This window comes from Mytilus californianus, unplaced genomic scaffold (genome assembly GCF_021869535.1).
Source record: "Mytilus californianus isolate M0D057914Y unplaced genomic scaffold, xbMytCali1.0.p SCAF_23, whole genome shotgun sequence".
Classification (NCBI taxonomy): domain Eukaryota; kingdom Metazoa; phylum Mollusca; class Bivalvia; order Mytilida; family Mytilidae; genus Mytilus; species Mytilus californianus.
This window is the reverse complement of record NW_026262672.1, coordinates 2,350,282-2,375,278: the sequence shown is the minus strand read 5'-3', so window position 1 is coordinate 2,375,278 and position 24,997 is coordinate 2,350,282.

Below are 24,997 nucleotides of genomic sequence, written 5' to 3'. Positions count from 1 at the left end.
GACATGCCAGCTCCAGACTTCAATTAAACTGATTGAAAGATTATGTCTTCATCATATGAATATCAGGCACAATCCTTCCCGTTAGGGGTTTAGTATCATACCATCATAACATATGAGAAGAACATAACCCGTGTCATGCAAACAACTGGTTTTTAAATAAATGTGTTTAGTGCCGATGCAAAGACCCTATAAGTGAATCAATATTAACGCCAAAATATGCAATATTTAATGACCTGAATGTTTGGTACCATTAAAACGTTCAAACCCGCTGCAATTGTTTGCACCTGTCCTAAGTCAGGAGCTGCGCGGGATGTACAAGTTCGCAGTCACGTCCAGTCCGAATGGGGACGTTAAATCCGATGCCTCGTGTAAAGAGAATGCCACGCTCTTTGCACGTTAAGAACCCTTGCAACAACTCTTTGAGGTGTCCGTAGGTTACCTGTTGCAAGGCTAAATTTCTGCCCCTATCCAATATACCCTCATTTCCCGTGGCAGTCTAAATTTCTCCGACCTAAATCCAGGAAGCCCCTATTACAGAACCTACCTATTGTATTTATTGTTAATTTGTTCTCGTCCTGAATATGCATGAAATATTTGCCACTGGACGTTAAGCAACCAACAATCAATCAATCAATCTTAGTCATAATTGGATTTCAAAATATTTTGGACACTCGATACATCTTGCAGTGAACCATAGTTGTATTTCCACAATTCGTCATAACAGACACCCTTTATATTAAAATTTCATCTATGTTTGTTAAACAATGAATTCAAGATATCCATATTTAGAATTTATCATCCCGATATAGTGTGAAATTGAGTATCATTGTTCACCTTATTTTTCTCCATCGTAGACTACCTAAAACATTAATGTTTTTCAAATGAGACAAACAATAAATGGACAAATCAAATCACTTGATGCCTTGCTACTTAAGCAAATATAAAAAAATAACCATGTCCATTTATAATTAAATGGTTAAAAACAGAAAATATTAACTCACCGAATTTATTTCTTATCTTTCTTCCATAATACCGTATTCCAGACTATCAGAGATTAAATAGATTCTGTTTTCTGGTGTCATCTCCTTTGTAATTGTTTTGAACTTTCCCAAGTGTGACCAGTCTTTCGGTTCCTTCTCAATCTGATAGTCCCAAACCAGCAACTTTTCGGGGATTGTATAAAATCTAAAAAGCATAAATTATCTACCTTTATCAATAGCTACAAAATATTACATCATTTCTCCAATAAACAAAACATTAACTTTAAATTTCTGGAACGTAAATACCGTCTTGAATCGGTCAAACTTGTGCATCGCTGTGCTTGTCAGGTATAGTCTTACATCTGCATAGTAAACACAAAAGTCATGCGAGTACAAAGTTTCTATCAATAACATAAACGGTATCGATTTTTCTGCACCAGATGCGCATTTCGACAATAAATGTCTCTTCAGTGATGCTCGAGGCCCAAATATCAATGTTCGTGACCCATATTCACGATTTAACTGCACGGCCAGTCCCAGACGGAATTGGGTGAATGTTGATTTTGCTTCATCAACGATTAATATTGTTATAGTTATACATTTACTAATTTTTTCTTTAGGGACAACATACGGTTCAGAAGCGCCTTAGTGTGATTTTTCATCACTTAACCAACGAATGAACCTTAAAAGCGATGCGGGCATCTTTTCCATACTCTGATTCGTTTTTCATCCATATTAAATTTAAATGGTTAATTCCTGATTTTTGTTTAACACCATTTTTGTAATGAATCAATGTTGCTTTAGCAGGAAAGCATACAATTCCAGAATGCCTTAAGTTGTCATATGCATTTAGTGACTTTAAGTTAAGGGTCAAGCAAAGGCTTATAATTTGACTATCCCATCTCCTTAGATGTATGTCTAGGTCTAAATTGCAGCTTTGGCAATCTTCAATTTCATTGTTTCCAGAATTATTGCATTGTTTTGGTGTGCTTATCTTATCTTGGTCAGTTGGTGATTTTCTTGTTTTTAGAATTCCAGGAAATAATTGTTTCACATGCTTTAGAACAGTCTTTCATCTTCTTGTTGTTCATTATAAACAAATGACTATTTTGACTTATTGCAGATTTTATTGCATGATGTATAGTTTAAACAGTATTTTATTCAAATAAATTAAATTGGATGGGGCAACAGGCATAGCTTTAGCCTATGTAAGCCCTCTCCACAAAACAAGGTACAGTATATTACAATCAAACAAAGCAAAACATACACAAACATAATGGCAACACAGAATTAATTTTCGGAGCCTCGGTGGCCGAGTGGTCTAAGTAGTTACTACTGTAATAACTAACCAGTCAACACTGAGGTTGTGAGTTCGAACCCCGCTCGTGCGGGTGCACTCGACTCCAATCTTAATTGACTAGGATTGTCCGTTTTCCTATCGAAGGTCAGTGGTATTCTCCGGGCACTCCGGCTTCCTCCACCAATAAAAACTGGCCGCCACGAAATAGCCCAAAAGCGGTGCTTAAAAGTAGCGTTAAAACACCAAAAATCAAATCAAATCAAATCAGAATTAATTTTCCAAAAATACCTCTTAGCTGACTGGAATGATGCTTCAAATAGTTAACTCAGATAAAAAGTATAAATATTCTAGTACATTCTCTATATGCATTCCTTTGCAAAATTTCAAATTTTCCAACAGAAAAATGATTCCTTGGTTGGGTTCTAATTTTACTGTATGTCCTAAAATTTCTGTACAATTTGGTGTATATGTTGCTGTGTATTGCAGTAATATTCCGTGCACAAGTTATGATGAGTGCAGAATTATCTATCTTGACTTGGCAATGTCGCAACAACAGATTATAAAACTGGATTAGACCACATATATATTAATTTCAATAAGGCTGGTGTTGCATCAGGTGTGCTTGAATCTTTTTACTCAGACCATCAGCCAATTTACATTAGTATCTTAGTTTCAACTTTTACATGAGAATGTTGTATTTTTACACCATCATATTTTTTATGTTCAATGAACTATTAAATGGGGTCAGGACCATAGTTTACTAAATTTAGCATACAATTTAGAAAGACCTTATCATAAAGAACAGGTGTACCTTATTTCAAGTTGATGGGCCTACTACTTTCAATGAACTACCTTGACAAAAAAAAAATAAACCTAATCCGAGACTGCTAAAAGATTAAACGCACAGATTGGAAAACATATTGCCCTTCTAAGTGGGCATTAAAAAATGACGACCTAATATTTGTGATACATGTATCTATGACATTACTATACAATATTTTTTCTATCGACAAACTTTAAAAAATTACTGCCACTGCTTTACAAGTGGACAAGTGTCATAATATTAGCAACAGTCCAAATTTGATTGATGGAACCAACCATGCTCAGAGGTAAAGATCAAAAAGGTAAATTCTTTCACTCTTCTAATGTGCCTTTCAACAAGTATCCTCAGGCGAGCAATAGTTTGAGTTTCCTCTACCTCCTTCTTGGTGAACTGACCCTTATTCATAAGGAATGGGGATGTATTGACAGTTATGCCAGTTCCAGATAAAACATTATTTAGTACAAAACCTTTATCAGCCATAATGGAATCACCTTCGTCTTAAAGTTCAACTAAACCACAAAGCTTTGTTATCTCAACATCTGACATACTACCAGTATACAATGAAAAAATAAAATAAGGACACCACGCGGTGCAATACCAACAAGACTTTTAAAAGTATGTGTACTTTTATAAGTAAAGTAACACTTAGAATTGAATGTCAAAGATGATGGTCTCTCAGTAGGCTTTGTGGGTTATTGACTAACCTGAAGGCGGTCAAGCACTCTCTGTTGTCTGTTGATATTTTGCTCCAGTTGCCTTGATATTGTATTTAAGATAAAAATAGACTATATGTAATTACCATAGCTTTACTACCTAAATGTACAGTTCATTTCAAAATATTTAACATTCGAAAAGTTCAAGACTCCATCTCTGGAAAAAGAATCTACCTCCTCTTGTCCTCTGCCAACTGTCTCTTCAATTCTCGATTCTCCAATTCTTATTTTCGTCTCGGCACTTTCTCTTTCTTTCTGTAAAGAAGGTCCTTCCTTCCTCAGAGCTTCCAGTTCAATCAAGTTTCTCCTGTATTTCCCTGAGCTTCTCAGCATTTATAATATCCAATTCTTACCATACTTTGATCATCAGTTTAGCTGTACCTTGATAATAATTGGGGCCTCGGTGGCCGAGTGGTCTAAGTAGTTACTACTGTAATCACTAGCCAGTCAACACTGAGGTTGTGAGTTCGAGCCCCGCTTGTGCGGGTGCACTCGACTCAAATCTTAATTGACTAGGATTGTCAGTTTTCTTATCGAAGGTCGGTGGTTTTCACCGGGCACTCCCGGCTTCATCCACCAAAATAAACTGGTCGCCTCGAAATTGCCCAAAAGCGGTGCTTAAAAGTGGCGTTAAAACACAAAAGATTATCAATCCAATTGATAATAGTTGTACATGGGATCTATGGTTGACATTCATATTGGGTCAAAATAATCGAGATCGCACAATGGAGAGTAACGTATTCCATATAAACTTTAAAGTCTTCCCCTCTTGGTTTTGGTTCTTGCCGCCTGAATTTGTAACATATTCCTTCTATGTTCTTGCACGTCCCTTACTATCCAGTTTTCTGTATCAAATCTAAGATTAGTTTCTTACTGCAAAATCTCCCGAAAAAATCTTTGTGCATTTAGAGCAGCATCTTGTTGCTGGAACATCGCAACCTACATACATCAGCGCAAACTTGTAGACGAGTTTGATTTCTGGACTTTCATATGAAAATAGTTCAAAACATCTTTCCCGTGGAATTTTTAATTCGTCCACCAGGGGAGCTACAAAAGACTGAACTGGTGGTTCATCGCCAATATCCGGAAATATTCCCAACAAAATAACATTTTTTAGTTTAAATCTTTCCTCTCTTGGCAAATTTAAAACAACAGCATACATTACACTAACAGAGTACCTGATATGTTCATAGGGCTGAAACCAGTCAAGGTTAAACATTATACCGTAATTTTTTTTCGCTTTTAAGATATTGTTTTTATCCGATATATTAAATTCTTTCCAGGTTTTCTTATCGAAGACATCTGTCATAATACCCGTCTCCGATCTTCGTTCCCTCCATTTTTCACATTTGCGTTGAAAATCAGATACTCTCAATAGTTGTTCTAAGGATTGCTCAATCGATTTATAACAGTAAGTTTTAAACGGATACAAACATTTTGATTCGTTCGAAAATTTCAAACCTTATGAAGAAGTTCTCCACATGGTCTTCGTTTCGCTATCTGAGTATGATTTGGAAATTCTATGTTAGTACATGTCCCCGATTGCCTTCAATGATTTTTACGCAGTCCTCATATTTGTACAGATTCGTCTTCTCTTTGTCGATCACCTCATGGTAGAGGTCGAGGCGGAGTAACACCAGCTGTGTGTAGTCAATGTATCACTGACATCAGATGATTGTATGGACATAATAGTAGTTTCCAATCTTGACTAGAGCATGAAGGATTCATCTTCAAAAAACAATTTCGTCCACGTTTTCAGTTTCAGCACTTAAACTTCATATGAATCAGTAGATATTTTGGTCTCTGTTGAATTTAATTCGATACAAGTAAATATAATATATACTAAAATGTGTGTAAGTGTACTCCACACACAGCAGATTGGTCATGATTTGTGTATATCCGTTAGCATGGTTATATCTGGTCTATATACCAGCTTTGATATTTGTTTGGTATTACTATAAGTTTTCATTTCTTCGTACTATGAACATCAAAATTATTTATTTTGTAAAAATATTTCCTTTCTCTATTGGAACTGTACACGTATACAACAAAAATTATTTTCGTGTATACCTGTGTTGCAAATGGCTGATATTTTTGTTCAAGCATATTGTTTTTCTTGAATTGTTTAACATTTCTCAGCGGTATAACATGTTACTTTTATTATTCTTCCCTTAGTTTATTAATTTTGTATTTACATTGTATCATAGCTCAAATTTATTTGTTCAGTGTATGTTCTTTCTTTCTTTCCAAATCTTCACATCCTTTGTAGGACAACCACACCGCTACAATATCTGTTCGGCATGTAGAACAAAACCCACCACCATGAATGAAGAAATATATGTACACTCTATTTTGAATAATACTATCCTCCACCAATATATACAGGTTCACTTTTGTAGTTGCTCGCATAACTTGTTGTGTGTACTCTTAGTTGCATTTAAAATTCATAGGCTAGTTACTGGACATATTTACAGGGGGATTATTTATGTTTACGTGGTAAAATAGTTCATACGTAAAAAGAAACGTTGTAAAATAATTACTTCAATCAGATTCGCACTCTAAAATCTAAAATCTAAGATAGTTCGCCTTAGAATCTAAAAAGTCGGCTCATTGAGCTTATTGTCTTTATATTCACATTGTAAAATCTACTTAAATCACTTGTACTCCACGTATAGAGCTTGTCGTTACACATGTTCACTGGTGTTAGTATTGATTGAGTTAAGCCATTTCAATTGATATTTTATCGTGTGTCTTTTTATGTTGTGATGTTACACTATTGTTTTAGATAAGGGTGAATGTTTGGTACCATTAAAACGTTCAAACCCGCTGCAATTGTTTGCACCTGTCCTAAGTCAGGAGCTGCGCCGGATGTACAAATTTGCAGCCACGTCCGGTCAGAATGGGGACGTTAAATCCGATGCCTCGTGTAAAGAGAGTGCCACGCTCTTTGCACGTTAAGAACCCTTGCAACAACTCTTTGAGGGGTCCGTAGGTGACCTGTTGCACGGCTAAATTTCTGTCCCTATCCAATATACCCTCATTCCGCGTGGCAGTCTAAATTTCTCCGACCTTAATCCCGGACGCCCCTATTACAGAACCTACCTATTGTATTTATTGTTAATTTGTTCTCGTCCTGAATATGCATGAAATATTTGCCACTGGACGTTAAGCAACCAACAATCAATCAATCAATCAATCGTGTAAAGAGAGTGTCACGCTCTTTGCACGTTAAGAACCCTTGCAACAATTATTTGAGGGGTCCGTAGGTGACCTGTTGCAAGGCTAAATTTCTGTCCCTATCCAATATACCCTCATTTCCCGTGGAAGTCTAAGTTTCTCCGACCTTAATCCCGGACAGCCCTGTTGCAGAACCTACCTATTGTATTTATTAGTTTGTTCTCGTCCTGAATATGCATGAAATATTTGCCACTGGACGTTAAGCAACCAACAATCAATCAATCAACCTAAGTCAGGAATCTGATCTCCAGTAGTTGTCGTTTGTTGATGTGGTTTATAAGTGTTTCTCGTTTTTTTTTATATAGATTAGACCGTTGGTTTTCCCGTTTGAATGGTTTTACACTAGTATTTTTTGGGGCCCAATTATAGCTTGCTGTTCGGTGTGAGCCAAGGCTCTGTTTTGAAGACCGTACTTTGACCTATACTGGTTTACTTTTATAAATTTTGACTTGGATGGAGAGTTGTCTCATTGGCACTCATACGACATCTTCTTATATCTATTATATTCCCCAACTAGACTGCATGGGGAAATATATTAAGAAAATAGTATAACTACAGGTTCATATGATTCTACAACGTACATATTTTGCTAATTATTGTGATTGTAGAAGATATTCAAAAGACCTATACAGGCCACAAATAACAGAACAGATATGAAACTGATCGATTGTAGCATTGTAATTTATATCTAGTTAAATTTATAAACTACTAGAAAAAACTCGCGCGAGCGCGGCTTGAAGACTACTTGAAATGTTTATGGTGATACACAGCTTGGGTTCGTGTTTCTCAAACAGTTTTTTATGCACTGATGCAGTATGTTGATAGTTTTGATTAGTTTGTCAGTTCTTCATCCGTATGAGTTTGAATGTCAAATTAGTAGATTCTGTCTTGGTGTTACACAGGTTCTCCTAGAACGGAGGAGATAACTCGGAGGAGAAGACAACCTAAAACACTGATGATTAAAACATTTCTCAGTGGTGCTAGTTAGTAGTATTTGTTTTTTTCGAAAGGTGCGAGTCGAGTTCTGTCTCTGTGTGATGCGGGTGCTCTAAGAACGGAGAAAATAACTAAGAGAAGACAATCTAGAACTCTCTGATGATTCAAAACATTTCTTCAGTGGTGCTAGTTCGTAAATTTTTTTTTTCGAGTGGTGAGAGTTCTGTCTCTGTGTGACACGGGTGCTCCAAGAAAGGAGGAATTTACTAAAAGAAGGAGAAAAACAATCTAATGATCAAACACATTTCTTCGAGTTTGTTATATTTCTTCTTATTTTTGAGTAGTGCGAGTTTGAAAAAGTGATGCATGTTGTAATAATTAGTGAGAGTGTTTGCGTGTGGTTAGTTGGCCTTGGGCCGAGTTGCCATAAATTCAAGACAAATTGATTACAAAACCATTTCCGCAGCTTACAAAACGTAGACGGTACGGAACCTGCTACGGAACTTTATTGAGGGTTTAATTAACTAAGCTAATCCCAGACAAAGGACTAGACGCAGATATATAAATCATGAGACAACTGGATGCAAAGCAATATTGAATAATTAATGCTAAGAAATGATTAAAGCGAATTAAAATAAAACATATAATTTTGGCAAATTATTACAATTTCATATGAAAAAACAATAATAGACGTCAAAGTTAATTCAATCAAACCCCCAAGGGTGACTGGGGAATAGAAGTATGGTCACCATTGGTCTTCCTCCGACCGGCAGTAAAACCCGTGCTAAAGTGGGGCGTCCGTTTGGCTGTGCGGGATGTACAAATTTGCAGCCACGTCCGGTCAGAATGGGGACGTTAAATCCGATGCCTCGTGTAAAGAGAGTGCCACGCTCTTTGCACGTTAAGAACCCTTGCAACAACTCTTTGAGGGGTCCGTAGGTGACCTGTTGCAAGGCTAAATTTCTGTCCCTATCCAATATACCCTCATTTCCCGTGGCAGTCTAAATTTCTCCGACCATAATCCCTTAATCTATTACAGAACCTACCTATTGTATTTATTGTGAACTTGTTCTCGTCCTGAATATGCATGAAATATTTGCCACTGGACGTTAAGCAACCAACAATCAATCAATCAATAATTCAATCAATGTTCAGCACCATTTGTCAACAACACTTTGCTCACACGTCTATATCCAGCGGTTGACAATAAATCTGAAATCCACACGTTTGAATCCATTGCGAATTAATCCGAATCCAAATTATCAGTTATAAACTATGTTGCTCCATCGTCCTCTAATCACTCAATTACATTGTAAATTCGTCTATTCACAGTAGAAAATCAACAAGGAACATACGCTGAAAAATAAAACTTCTACAGAAAATGAGACTGAAACTACTGATCATAAATATTGGGAGGGATAAATAATGGGTTAGTTTTCGGCAATCAACGGCAGAATGAAAAACTTTGATTTCTCTAAATCACAAGTCTATAAAGGAACCAATCAAAATTCGTTGTTATGATATAAAATTCAGAACAAGTTGTATCATTAGCTAAATGTAAAGAACCGAAATAATTCGAACAGTATAAAGTCTATTTCTTAAATCTTCAGTCGCCAATTATATATTTTTAATTAATTAAAAATAGCACAATTTGCTCTTTCGAAGTAAATAGGACCAATCACTCAGAATCCAAGACAAAGGACTAGACGCAGATATATATAAACCATGAGACGACTGGATGCAAAGCAATATTAAATAATTAATGCTAAGGAATTATTAACGCGAATTAAAATAAAACGTTTAATTTTGGCAAATTATTATAATTTCATATGAAAAAACAATAATAGACGTTAAAGTTAATTCAATCAATGTTCAGCACCAATAAACCAACAGCCAAACAGTCAACACAGCACATTGATTGATACTAAACAAAATTTAAAAGCTATTTAAATTACAGGGCTCATTTAAAGCCATGTTTCACCTTATGCAAAGATAAGAATGAACAAAAAAAATAATAATACTGACATGAATAGTCAGAAATCAGAAAATATCACTGACATGAATGGTCAGATATAAAAAAAATACTACTGACATGAAAGGTCAGATCTTTCTGACATGAAAGGTCAGATCTTTCTGACAAGAATGGTCAGAAAACAAAATAACCCATTAAGGATATATACAGATCACCCACTACTGTAAGCACAATTAAACAAAATTGGTAAAGAATAAGATTGTTCCTTCTGTTTAACAGTAACAAGATGAGACTAAACATCCTGTTGTTTAATAATGAGCCAATACTTGAACAATAAAATCTGTCAAAATACAAGATTACCAAAATAATTCAAATGTAACCTACAGATGGGTGAAAAAAAGTTCACAAACTGGCATCCCAAACTTCAAAAAAGGTTTATAAGTAGCTACAAACTGAACACCACGTCTAAAGCATATACTTCTTAATCTAGAATTAATAGTGGTGACAAAATAACATGTGTTCTGAAAATCAAGTAAACGTGGAATAATTGCTGAAATAACTATTACTGTATGTGGCTTAACTAATTTCTCAATTGTAGAGATGAGCACATTATAGGCTATATCAAAAGTTTTCAGTAGCAAACTGAAAAATTACCTACCTTGCATTTAGAGCAATAGAGTGTGTCAAAACAGTATAGAGTTACATTATAAATAATGCACCTACCTTAATAGTCTCTATACAATACAATCAAAATTAAACTAAACATGATCTTCTTTTGTTGCTTAACTGGACGTATCAGGGCTTGGTTATTATTTGTCACAACCATAAGTGTCCATGCTTGTGGCTGTTTCACTTTATGGCAGAAGTGGCAGACGTGCTGCATGAGGAACTGACTATGAACCGGGTCCAAATGTTTTTTTTTGTTCTTGAAGTTACCATGGTAAGAATAGTATGGTCTCTTGTGTATACAGTTCTGGGAAAATAATTTCCAACATAAGATTTTGCTAAATTACCCGGTCCTGTAGATGAATTGAACTCCCGAACAAGGTCACATGCTGAAATCCGGTACTGTGATGGTATGTATTGAAATTTAGTCTTACATTGTACATACTATTTGACGGCATTAATCTAGTGGATGATGTTGGAAGTCTGCTGACGGTAGGTGATGGTATCGGAGTCAATGGTGCAGGTGACTTGGTTGGTGACGGTAAAAATTATGATGTTTGGATAAGTTGTCTTGGCTGTTTTACACAATTACCGTCATGTGTTGCCTATGATATGCCCTATTCAAATTTCCCCTTCAGTATTTGGAACGAAGATTGATTGATTGTTGGTTGCTTAACGTCCAGTGGCAAATATTTCATGCATATTCAGGACGAGAACAAGTTCACAATAAATACAATAGGTAGGTTCTGTAATAGATTAAGGGATTAATGTCGGAGAAATTTAGACTGCCAAGGGGAAATGAGGGTATATTGGATAGGGACAGAAATTTAGCCTTGCAACAGGTCACCTACGGACCCCTCAAAGAGTTGTTGCAAGGGTTCTTAACGTGCAAAGAGCGTGGCACTCTCTTTACACGAGGCATCGGATTTAACGTCCCCAATCTGACCGGACGTGGCTGCAAATTTGTACATCACGCACAGCCAAACGGACGCCCCACTTTAGCACGGGTTTTACTGCCGGTCGGAGGAAGACCAATGGTGACCATACTTCTATTCCCCAGTCACCCTTGGGGGGTTGGAGCGAAGAAGATTGTGCGCTCACTCTGGGTCTCATCATCACTCGATTGGAGGTCATACGATCGTGCAGACGCATCTTGGATCTCATAAAAAATAAGCAATCTATACCGTTCAGCCAATGATCCAAAACTTTAGCAATTCAATGGAGAGTGTTTGAGTACTTTTAGAAGGGAAGATTTAATACAAGTAGCCATCAAATTAAATTTACAGTTAAATGACATTTTATTGTTCTAGGATAATTTTTGTATTCTTTTCCTTCATTTTTGCTAATATGCTGTTTCTGTGCCTTTCTGTGTTTCTTGGTTACATATGACGTGGTTCTGTACTTATACATCCCACCATTGTCTTATTGTTCTATGATAAATTCTGTATTCTTGTCTTTCGTTTTTGCTAATGTGCTTTGTGTGCCTTTTTATGTTTCTTTCTTGCATGTGACGTGGCTCTGTACTTATACATCCCGTCACTGTGGCATGGTAAATGTTTGTTTATATATCTGTTTGTTTTTATAGTGATTAAGATAATAACACAACGTTGACTGCTGTACCCCTATTTTTGACATTTTTACCTATTATGTCTGTTTGTTTTGTTCACACATCGTTGTCAATATAATGGAATTTTATATGAAAGGTTTAGCTAGCTATAAAACCAGATTTAATCCACCATTTTCTCATAAGAAAATGTCTGTATCAAGTCAGGAATATGGCAGATGTTGTCCATTCGTTTGATGTGTTTGAGCTTCTGATTTTGCCATTAGATTAGGGACTTTCCGTTTTGAATTTTCCTCGGAGTTCAGTTCTTTTGTGATTTTACTTTTCATGAACATCAACAAACCAAAGCTTAGACAGAACATGCAAAAAAATAATTTTGTCATTTGCAATATCACATTTAGAATTCCTAAAACTGTATTAATGACTAGCCAATAAATATAACAAGTCATTATCTTTCAGTTTTGTAAACATCGTGTAAGGTGTTGATGTTGGAAGTAGCATTAACGGGTATGTCTACATTTCAATAAAATAAAAAAGTAAATACTACCAACGACAATATTATTTTCTATTACCTGTATGACATTCTATATTTGGTGGTTGGTAGTTTAGGGATTTCGTTTGATTACATTAGCAATTTTCCTGAATCTCAAGGACCACTTTGGTTAATAAACAGTATATTGACTGGCAGTAAAACACTGGACAGAATGACGGTGCGTGTTGTACACGTGATGAACATTTGTTTTCTAGATTGTAAACTGACCTGAACTTGCAGAGCAAAAATCCAACTTTATTTTGAAAATTATAATCCATTTGTTTTCGGATAAGAGGATTGAGCCTCAATTGATATCCCAGATTAGAGGAATCACTTTTAATAATTGACTGATTGTTTGCAGATAACTATAGGCTATGGATTTTTTTCCAGCCTTTATATCATATACAAGAATGACCCCCCTTTCCTTTATAAATTCAATATTTTGACCCCCTCAAATGTCTAGTTAAAAAATAATGACCCCCCAAAAAATATTCTCTATTTTGACAAACACTATATACATAAATATGCATAAACTGTGCAAACCTTAAGATTTTATATATTTTCAGAAAAATATTTTCCCTCTAGGTTGAAAAATAAAACCAAATAGATTGAAAGAAGTTGATTCACACTGACATTTCAAATTAGATTATTGTTTCACCATTTCTAAATACAAATGTACATTATGTACTAAATAAATTGATCATAATTCTAAGATTTTCATATTTTATTGATGGCATTACAAAGATGAATTGAGCTTTGCTTACTAAAACATGTGCATAAGTTTTTGAATATAAATGAGGTTTTTCAGTAAATATATATAAAAGTGAATGGTCATTAATTTCAATTCAATATATACATGTATTTTGGTTATGACAATCTACATAAAATTTTCACATCATGCATGATCATGCATCTTACTTGTAATCTGGTTATTCTGACTCTGTCGCATCTGACCCACACTTCTCTTCCTCACTTTCGCTTTCATTCATCTCCACATCCTGATTCTCATCATTTACACCTGATAATCACAAAAATAAATGGTTTGTTCTGTGGTAGTTTGAAAATAAATTACCTGACTTGCAATGTATTGAAAATAAATAACTCAGCAGGTCTAATCGAAAGTATGAGATGGCACCATATTCTTCATAAATTCATCTTTTTTCCAAAAAAAAATCGGGAAACACTTCCCATATCTTTTAATAATAAAAGTATAAATATTATTTAAATATACTTGAAATGTCAGAAAATTGGTTTCATTTAACTTGAGGTTAATTGTCTCAGGAACACTTACCTTACTTTTATTAAATCAGGGCCGTAACTACATTGAGACAAATGCCTCATGTAGGAAATTTCAAAACCAAACGCTTGTCTCCATATCAAATGGTGTTCACCGTGAGTGCCTTGTAAGAAGCAAGTTCTGTTCTCCCTCAGACGTAGCCCCTGATTTTTTGGGATCAATGTTTCTTATTTATTTGTCTTTTGTTCATTGATTGCCCTTCTGTATTCTGTTAGTGTTGCATTCATTTTGTAATTTAGTAATTTTATTATTAACTTGATCATGAGTTTAAAAAAACACAGCAGCCACAGACTTAACTATGTGAATTACATTTTTTGCTTTATCATGCATATTTGTCTTTTGATGTTGTCCCTAGAAACTTAAGTCTTACAATGAATCTATAACGTGATTTTGCTTTGAGACCAAAATATTGTCAAAAAATTACAGAACTTGCATTTTCAGTTTAAGAAAGGGTCTGGGGAACACCCAGAAAGCATGATTTTGCATCATTTGTTCTATAGCTTCTTGGGCCTTCAGCAGTTCAAAAACCCTTCAAAAAAAATTTTGCCTCGCTCCGCTCGGCAAACCATGTTTGCCAATACTTTTAAAAGAGCCTTAGTTACAACCAAACTTAAATACTGGGTATGTATGCAATACATGTATATGCATTGGGGAATATAGAAGATTCATTTCTGCAGAGGATAATAATTAATTCTGATTAAATGGTACATAATGACTTGACTATACATGTATTTTCTATAATAAACAAATAATTTAAACATTGTATGTTTTCGAATATTATAAATATAGTTGTGAAAATAAATAATCAGTTCCTTGCTTTAATGAAAATGAAAAATCTTGCTTCAATAGTGCAGAAAATAGATAATCTGTCCTCTTAGTTTACAAAAATAAATAACCGATCCAAAACAAATCCTCCTGCCCCCCCCCCCCCCCCCCCCCCCAGAATATCAAATGGTCGTCCCCTAATATAAACAGTCCTTTGAAATGTTTAACTTCTATTGATGAAGTCCACATTTATATTGTTGGTTTGTTCTCTTAGGCTTATCTCAACTATGTCCTTGATCTTGTTTGCATCATTTATGTTTAACTGCTCAATGTCAAGATTGAATGAAGGACACAAATTTTCTGCAATATACTGACATTGATCTTTCAATCTTTGCGCTTTTCGTTTCATTGCTTTTCTTTTATTGTGTGATATGTTTTTCTTTAATAGTCCACCTTCATTCCTTCCGGCACGCATTGAGCTTTCACCAAAATAGTTCCTTATGTTTAAGCTCTAAGTGTGTTGCACTTTATGATTGTCTCATTTACACTTGCTTGTAATCTGTTAAATTCAGTTAGCATTTTCACATTGAATTGATGATCCACAGAGAAATAAGGTTTAAGGACTATGCGTCCTGTGGAGTCATGTATATTAACTTCATGGTCTTATATCACTTTGATTAGAGTATCCAGCACACTAACAATACTTCCTAATTTTGAAATATTATACACCAGTTTTTTATTTTCCCCTGGTTTTAATATTTTAGATTCTAAAACTGCACCAACTGCATTGGGATTATCCCCTTTGATGAAATCTATAGACCTGTGTGCTGTCAAACTGTACATTAATATCCCATTGTCTATTGCATTCGCACATGAAGGCTTTCTTGAAGTGTTCCGGGTCGGCATGATATTGAACTGTTTGTTCAAAGTAATTCTTCAAAAAATTATTAGAGTATTTACATTTTTCATTGTTGGGGTTTGGATACTATCCAAACTTGGTGTCTTGCCATGTAGCTGCCCCTTTTAATGATGGGATATTTTTCTCTGATTTACGCTTGAGTGTACGTTACGATTAAGGCTTATTGGAATACGAAACTTTGGCTAATTCTTTAAATTTGTTAATCTTCCAACTCTGGGTTTTCCCTTGTGTAGTCCATTTGTGTTATATAAACAGTTAAGTTAAATTAACTTTAATCAAGTAGGAAATTGAGAATTTTCAATATTATTTAACAAATGGGCAAATAATTGTGCCCAATGTTCTTTATATAGTGTTTAATAAGGTGTTATGCTATGACATGTATATTTTTCTTTATTAAAGATGTAAACTTGCTTGACTTTGATTGAATATACATCTAGCTAACAGACCCCCAAGGGTGACTGGGGAATAGAAGTATGGTCACCATTGGTCTTCCTCCGACCGGCAGTAAAACCCGTGCTAAAGTGGGGCGTCCGTTTGGCTGTGCGGGATGTACAAATTTGCAGCCACGTCCGGTCAGAATGGGGACGTTAAATCCGATGCCTCGTGTAAAGGGAGTGCCACGCTCTTTGCACGTTAAGAACCCTTGCAACAACTCTTTGAGGGGTCCGTAGGTGACCTGTTGCAAGGCTAAATTTCTGTCCCTATCCAATATACCCTCATTTCCCGTGGCAGTCTAAATTTCTCCGACCTCAATCCCAGACTCCTCTATTACAGAACCTACCTATTGTATTTATTGTTAATTTGTTCTCGTCCTGAATATGCATGAAATATTTGCCACTGGACGTTAAGCAACCAACAATCAATCAATCAATCTAGCTAACAGGAAGAGTCAAAGACCATTTCATAACCATTTCGATACAATGAAGATCAGTATAGTAAAAGTAAAGATGGAACCTCAAATGGCCAAGATAGTAGCCTGCACAGTGAATACACTTACTTTAATAGCTGCTGCGGCAGCTATTAAAATTATATCAAACAATCCAACTATACCTATCAATGTAAACATCAACATGGGGAGTAACAATACCTCAATAATTCAAAACAAAGGTCACAAGACATTTCCTTAGATGAAGGCAGACGTGTTTTCCAAAGCTCCTGTATTTATATTTAAATAACTAAAGTTCATCATAAAAATACTGAAAAAATGGATATATATGTTGAACAGATTAATTTAAACAAATGACTGACATTAGAAGTGATAAATTATAACGGATAATTAATTAAATGATAAACAATGGATGATACAAAAATATACATTTCAAACTGTGAGTATTATGATATCACTGATTATACTGACAAAACATCATCAATTACAATTTGCAAATGCTGAAGTATTCCAGATACTAAGTCAGACTTTATTTAAAAGAATTGAAAAATCTCTTTTTGAAAATTGTCACAAAAATGGACTAGTACATGAAACTAAATTTGAGAATAGAAAAGGGTGCTTCATTTGCATGAATCTACAAAATTACTTCACATTCAGGTAGGAGGTTGTATTTTGTGGTATGAAAACATTCAAAAGTATTGGAAAAGAAATTCATGAAAAATTTAAAAACAATTCTCTCAATTTACAAAGGGATGATCAGGATGTATCTGAAACTGATCCAAAACATATGTTGGAAAACACAGAAAGTCTCATATCAGATACAATAACAAGTGATGTTATGTACACAAGTGCTATTGAAATATTCTGTGGTTATGGAAATCCCAAATTTATGTCTACACCACAAACAAATCGGTCAACATCTGGATTATGTCGCCATGATTGATTGATTGATTGTTGGTTGCTTAACGTCCAGTGGCAAATATTTCATGCATATTCAGGACGAGAACAAGTTCACAATAAATACAATTGATAGGTTCTGTAATAGATTAAGGGATTAAGGTCGGGGAAATTTAGACTGCCACGGGAAATGAGGGTATATTGGATAGGGACAGAAATTTAGCCTTGCAACAGGTCACCTACGGACCCCTCAAAGAGTTGTTGCAAGGGTTCTTAACGTGCAAAGAGCGTGGCACTCTCTTTACACGAGGCATCGGATTTAACGTCCCCATTCTGACCGGACATGGCTGCAAATTTGTACATCCCGCACAGCCAAACGGACGCCCCACTTTAGCACGTGTTTTACTGCCGGTCGGAGGAAGACCAATGGTGACCATACTTCTATTCCCCAGTCACCCTTGGGGTTATGTCACCATGATAACAGTGATTTAATCAAAAGTCTAATAAAACGAATCAATGACCTAACTGAGCAATGTAACAATCTAGCAGATCAAGTTACAAATGTATCTGCATTACGTACACAGAACATTAAATCAATAAACACCATGGCAACACAAACAATGCTAGATATAAGTGTATCCAATATAAACATCAGGATGACACAACCCATGGGGACACAAACAGAACCTGAAAATACTAGTCAGCCAATTAGAATAATTAAAGAAAGTGTACAAAGTGTAGATAATCATACTCAAACTGAAAGTTATACAGTTTCTCCTAGTTATTCAAAAACTCTTAAGACGCCAAAAATTAATAATTCAAAACAAGAGAGAAATGATCAACTTAGACATGCTAGAGAAAATTTAAGAGAAAAAACAGTCAAATTAAATGACCCGAAAGAAACACAAATAATTGGTAGTCCAATCCTACAAATGATACGTACTCGAGGACTCACGAAAAACACCGTGGTAAAGGCAATTCGTGGGGCTAATACATCACACGTTAGACACGAACTAGAAAATAAAGACTTTAAAACTTTTTTCATACAAGTAGGAGGCAATGATGCTAGCAACAAGCGTGATCCTGAACTCGTTGACTGCGAATTTTTAAATATGATCAACATAATTCGTAAAACAACTAGGAGTGCTAGAATTATTTTAGCCTAATGTCCACCACGACGAGATGCAAATGTGAAAATCGTTAACCACATAATTGGGAAAGTAGCCGAAAGGTATGATGTGGAATTTTTACAAACAGTCGGAAGTTTTATTAGACAAAATGGTCATCTCAACATCGAGCAAATCTGGCGTGACGGAATTCACCTCACAGACAGGAACGGCAACACTTCTCAGACTATACGATACACTTGTCAAAGTCATCAAAGAAAAATCGGACACTACAACAATAAATTTTAACCATTCTCACGTCGATGCTTGTTTTTTTCTGTGTCGAAGAAGGACAAAATTCTAGATTTTGCCGCCATGAGACAAAAATAGTGTTGGACCTGCTCCAAATTACATAAAATGAAAAAAATGCTGGTATTCATCCAATTAGGACACTGGCAATGCATGTTATGCCGAAACTTTTCTTTTGCAAACAATGAACAAATTTGACTGTTTACATAACATTTTACATAACATATGTACCTTGTGTGATAATATTGAATGTAAATATAAAGGAATTGAAAACAATCAATACTATTCTTCCATAAGTGCAGAAAAAAACTTACACTTACAAAACACTACTTTAAGAACAAAAGATCTTTAATTAATAGAAGAAAAGAATCAATAGAAGCAACAAAAATTCAAAATAGTGAAAATAAAACTACAAAATGTTTAGAAGAAACATATTTTGGCCTTAAGAAAAATGGATTAAAAATTTCTCATTTAAACATAAGAGGGGTCCTATCTAAATTTGATGAGATGAAATTATTTATAAATCAAAAAATAACACACATATTATGGGATATGTGAAACATTTCTTACAAGTAACACGGAAGAAAACTTTATTAGTATTAACGGATTTGAACTTGAACGCAAAGATCGATGTGAAACAAGTGAGAATAAACAGCTGCGCCATGAGCGCATGATACGCCCGTCGTCTTGTGTGTGAATTTTTATGCAATAAGCATAAATAGTTTCTGACATACGGCCTGACATGCGAAAACCCCCCTTTTTTTTTACAAAAAACTCAATATCTCAAAAAGTGTGTAAAGTTTTAAGTAATAATCATAAACTGTTTTTGAGATACGGCGCAACATGTGAAAAACCCCTCCCCCTTTTTTAACAAAATACTCAATATCTCTAAAATAAAATTTTGAATCATCACCAAAAAGTATACAGATCTTAAGATTAATAAAACTAAGAAGTGTGTAAAGTTTTAAGCAATAATCATAAATTGTTTTTGAGATACGGCGCGACATGTGAAAAAAAAACACACACCTGTTTTAGTAACTAAGTCCCGTAACTCAAAAAGTTTTAATCTTATTTTCACTAAAAAGTATACAGATCGTTTGACCATCATAAGAAACAACTATGTTAAGTTTCATGAAATTTGGATAAGTCATTCTCAAGTTACGGTGCGACATGTTTACGCCGGACAGACAGACGGACAGACAGACAGACGGACGGACGCCGGACATTTGTATACCATAATACGTCCCGTCAAAAATTTGACGGGCGTATAAAAATGGAGGGGGTGTAATTGCTTGTGTTTTCTAGCTCTTTAAAATACAAAAGAAGAACTGACTTAGAAATAAGTTCACTGGAAAGTATATGGCTTCGGATACATTTCAAAAACTCTAAATCCCTTTTAGTATGTTTTATCTACAGACCGCCTGATATGCCACAATCGTGGATTGAAGAATTTGAAAAGGAAATCGAGAAGGCAAATGAATTAGAACTAGAAATGATAATAATGGGCGATATCAATATCGATTTTACAGGGGGTGCTTGAACAATAAATGGGGAAGTCTTTTACATACACAATTAATTGATACTCCTACCCGTATCACATCAAGATCAAGTACTATTATTGATCATGTTTATACTAACCACACTGAAAATATAGTTGAAACAAATGTCCCCAAAATAGCCCTTAGTGACATATGGCAAAATTTGGGGTAATTTGCTTATTTGCATAACGGCCATTTTGCCTTATCATGACGGCAGCCATTACAATAGGATTATATAAGCCCTTTTAATAAAAATGCCAATATGCAAATACCTATGTCGAATTAACAATTTGTTCGCATATAGGTGAATTGTACATGTTTTTAGGCTTCTGTCCGTGTACAAATGGACATTGTCTACTCTGAAATCTTTCGGCCTTTTTAGTTTTAAAATCGGAAGCGAAACCATTGTGTAATTGCTATATAAGATCAAATAAAATGACGTAAAATAGCAAGATTCAAAACAGAAATACACATGCAAGAAGATATTGTTCATGATTTGTTCGCATATAGGGAAACACCTTGTAGGTTGAATTTTAAAGTTAAATAACTTTTAACTTACCTGCTTTCTTAAGTTTTCGGCCAAATTCTTTTAAAAACATGATGATTTCAACCTTCCCATTTCGTAAAATGTCAGATTTTAAGCATTTTCCCTTAGAATTACACAGCATTTTTGTAAATATCCGCCAAAGGAAGTTTTTAAAGATACATTAGTTTTAGATACATGACGGAAAAGGACTGGATTATCCGCAAATCTATAATAAATTATATTTTCAATCTTAAGCTAAGGGAAGTAATTTGATCAAAAGGGACAAAGTCACGTGGTGCAAATGATTTAAATAAAGTACAATGAAGAGTTGTTGCAAGGGTTCTTAACGTGCAAAGAGCGTGGCACTCTCTTTACACGAGGCATCGGATTTAACGTCCCCATTCTGACCGGACTTTAGCAAGGGTTTTACTGCCGGTCGGAGGAAGACCAATGGTGACCATACTTCTATTCCCCAGTTACCCTTGGGGGGTGTTAGAAAAAAAATATGAGAACAAAAGTTTGGTCCTGAAATTGATGTTGCTATGGCAAAATAAGCTGAAACGGATATTAAGACACCCTTGAAAGACGAAGATTATCAAAAATTAACAGGGACACACATGGTGCCTGAAAATTGCAAAAGGTATATTTTCAGATATAAATATTGTACTGCAGTACTGAGTAGATATAAAATAAGATTGAAAGTACAAAATTTTGCAAAAATGTGGATCTATATATTGAAAGATAATGGTTTTGAGACAAACGGTTATCTTAATATTATTATTAAAGGAAAATGTGTTATTAATTATTACTTTAATATGAGTTATGATAATAACCAATGGTTAACTTAAATTGTCAACATTTAAGGCAATTGAATTCTGGTTATCTTTTTCAAAACATACAACATTTCCCTAATCTCTAACGACTAACCTCTGTATGTATGTTATCATGTTTTAACAACAAATACCCCGGAAGGGTGACTGGGGAATAGAAGTATGGTCAGCATTGGTCTTCCTACGACCGGCAGTAAAACCCTTGCTAAAGTGGGGCGTCCGTTTGGCTGTGCGGGATGTACAAATTTGCAGCCACGTCCGGTCAGAATGGGGACGTTAAATCCGATGCCTCGTGTAAAGAGAGTGCCACGCTCTTTGCACGTTAAGAACCCTTGCAACAACTCTTTGAGGGGTCCGTAGGTGACCTGTTGCAAGGCTAAATTTCTGTCCTTATCCAATATACCTTTATTTCCCGTGGCAATCTAAATTTCTCCGACCTTAATCTCTTAATCTATTACAGAACCTCCCCCAAGGGTGACTGGGGAATAGAAGTATGGTCACCATTGGTCTTCCTCCGACCGGCAGTAAAACCCTTGTCAAAGTTGGGCGTCCGTTTGGCTGTGCGGGATGTACAAATTTGCAGCCACGTCCGGTCAGAATGGGGACGTTAAATCCGATGCCTCGTGTAAAGAGAGTGCCACGCTCTTTGCACGTTAAGAACCCTTGCAACAACTCTTTGAGGGGTCCGTAGGTGACCTGTTGCAAGGCTAAATTTCTGTCCCTATCCAATATACCCTCATTTCCCGTGGCAGTCTAAATTTCTCCGACCTTAATCCCTTAATCTATTACAGAACCTACCTATTGTATTTATTGTGAACTTGTTCTCGTCCTGAATATGCATGAAATATTTGCCACTGGACGTTAAGCAACCAACAATCAATCAATCAATATTACAGAACCTACCTATTGTATTTATTGTTAACTTGTTCTCGTCCTGAATATGCATGAAATATTTGCCACTGGACGTTAAGCAACCAACAATCAATCAATCAATCAATTGACCGTAATGAATTACTACAACAAAACAAATCAAAAGAAAAACAAATTATTCCATTAGTTTTAATAACTAAATATAATCCATATATAGGTAAAAAATTTGTCCGATGACCCCGCCTTCCAACCATCATGGCCGACATGGTTAAAAATAGAACATAGGGGTAAAATGCAGTTTTTGGTTTATATCGCTGAAACTAAAGCATTTAGAGCAAATCTGACAGGTGGCAAAAATGTTCATCAGATTTAGATTTATGTCCTGAAATTTTCAGTCGAATCCGACAACCCGTTGTTGGGTTGCTGCCCCTGAGTTAGTAATTTTACAGAAATTTTGCAGTTTTTGTTATTATCTTAGATATCATTATAATATCTAATATCTAATACTATTAATTATGATTTGAACCTTATTTTACATGATTTCCAAAGCATCAGTAAATACAGGTGAGCGACACAGGCTCTTGAGAGCCTCTAGTTGTGATTTTGGGTAATTTAAAAAAAAAATAAAAAGTAAAAACATGTCTCTGTGCTATTTAAGTTTTAAAAAGAGATATTTTCAACCCTTGAGCAAGAAATAGACAAATTGGTTTATTTTAAAGCTTTGATTTATTTAATTCATAATTTTTTAAATAGAGAGAAAAAATATGAAGTTGTTTCTCTCAAGATTATTCTGAATGTTTACTTTATATTTGTCATATGAATGAAAATTGACAAATTCTTGATTTTAACACTGTCTGGTTTCACAAAAATTTATATTTTTTATTCCAGAAACTGCCAAGAATCTGTTTCCAGTAACTGAACATAACATTCTTCAGGTGACTGCAGCATACCTGAAGTATGCACCTGACAGAATGGGAGGAGATGGGCGTAAGAAAAAAGCTGATGCAGCAGCAGGAATAGTAGCGGCCAACAATGGAAATGGAGCGGCCTACAATGCAAATGGAGCGGCCAATAATGGAAACGGAGATGCCAATAATAGAGATGGAGCTGATGATAGACATCCATTCTCAATTTTATTGATGTTTTAAATGTTTAAATAATCCCATGTTAAATATGTATATGTTTTTGATTTTTGATGATTTTTTTTATATATGTATAACATCAGATTGATGTACAAGGTAGTTGTGGTGACATTCTCACAAGCACTCAACATAAGGTTTCCAGAATTTGATATATAGAACGATTTTCTGATGTTCAAGCACTTATTTAGGACGTTTACTAGTTTGAATTATGTTTGATTGACCTCTTCTTGACCAACTTAAGTACTTTGATCAGTACTTTACTATTTAAGAATGATGTGAAGACATCTGAGCATTTAATGGTGGTTGTTATTACGTTATATAGACGTTGTACTGACATATGAGCATATTTAAAGAAGTTTATTGGTAGTTGTTATTACGTTGAATAGACGTTGTACTGACATCTGAGCATATGTAGAGAGGTTTATGGAGTGGTGGTTATTACGTTAAAGTCCCCAAGGGTGACTGGGGAATAGAAGTATGGTCACCATTGGTCTTCCTCCGACCGGCGGTAAAACCCTCGTCAAAGTGGGGCGTCCGTTTGGCTGTGCGGGATGTACAAATTTGCAGCCACGTCCGGTCAGAATGGGGACGTTAATTCCGATGCCTCGTGTAAAGAGAGTGCCACGCTCTTTGCACGTTAAGAACCCTTGCAACAACTCTTTGAGGGGTCCGTAGGTGACCTGTTGCAAGGCTAAATTTCTGTCCTTATCCAATATACCCTCATTTCCCGTGGCAGTCTAAATTTCTCCGACCTTAATCCCTTAATCTATTACAGAACCTACCTATTGTATTTATTGTGAACTTGTTATCGTCCTGAATATGCATGACATATTTGCCACTGGACGTTAAGCAACCAACAATCAATCAATCAATATTACGTTAAATAGACGTTGTACTGACATCTGAGCATATTTAAAGAGGTTTATTGGTGGTTGTTATTACGTTGAATAGACGTCGTACTGACATCTTAGTATATTTAAAGAGTTTAAATGAAGGTTGTTTTGACGTTGGATAAACGTTGAACCGACATTGAACTTTTTACAGGGTTCATCTTGCTGGTAGATCTGATGTTGTAACAACGTTGTACTGACGTTGTATAGACGTTTATCACGACGTCGGCTGGACGTCAGATTTTGACGTCTAAAAACTATCATATAAAACCAAAACCTAACGTAGGTGCAACGTCAGG